Source organism: Tupaia chinensis, unplaced genomic scaffold (genome assembly GCF_000334495.1).
Source record: "Tupaia chinensis unplaced genomic scaffold, TupChi_1.0 Scaffold000159_1, whole genome shotgun sequence".
NCBI lineage: Eukaryota > Metazoa > Chordata > Mammalia > Scandentia > Tupaiidae > Tupaia > Tupaia belangeri.
In genome coordinates, this window is record NW_006159630.1 from 8,632,424 (window position 1) to 8,632,784 (window position 361).

A 361-nucleotide genomic window follows, 5' to 3' on the forward strand; every position below is an offset into this window, starting at 1 on the left:
AAAGACGCGTGGGGGATTCATGGCCCACAGGTGGTTTGTTGGTTAAGGCACTGGGTCCCACATGACCCACCCTGAGGTTCAAGTCCCTGGAAAACATGCCAGGCACATGTTCCTCAGAGGAAAATGGAGGAAGAGGGATTGTGGCATGGCCATCCTCCCTGGGGGGGTGACTTCTCACTGTCCCTCTCTCCATCTCTCTGCAGTGAGCACACTTGCCCTATGGTTTAAAAAAGAGAGAGAGGGAAAGGCCGGAAGTAGTTCCCACCTTCTCTGGGAGCTGGTTCTCCTGCTGAGGTGTGGAAGGAGTGGGAGGCAAGGAGGAAAACGCTGCCGCTGACAGGGGGGGGGGGCCCGGGCGCCC

At 58.2% G+C, this 361-nt stretch overlaps 1 protein-coding gene across 1 annotated transcript in view; it reads left to right on the forward strand.

Moving 5' to 3' along the window:
• The window catches only part of SDK2 (sidekick cell adhesion molecule 2), a 131,090-nt gene that overhangs the window by 84,278 nt on the left and 46,451 nt on the right, over positions 1-361 (forward strand).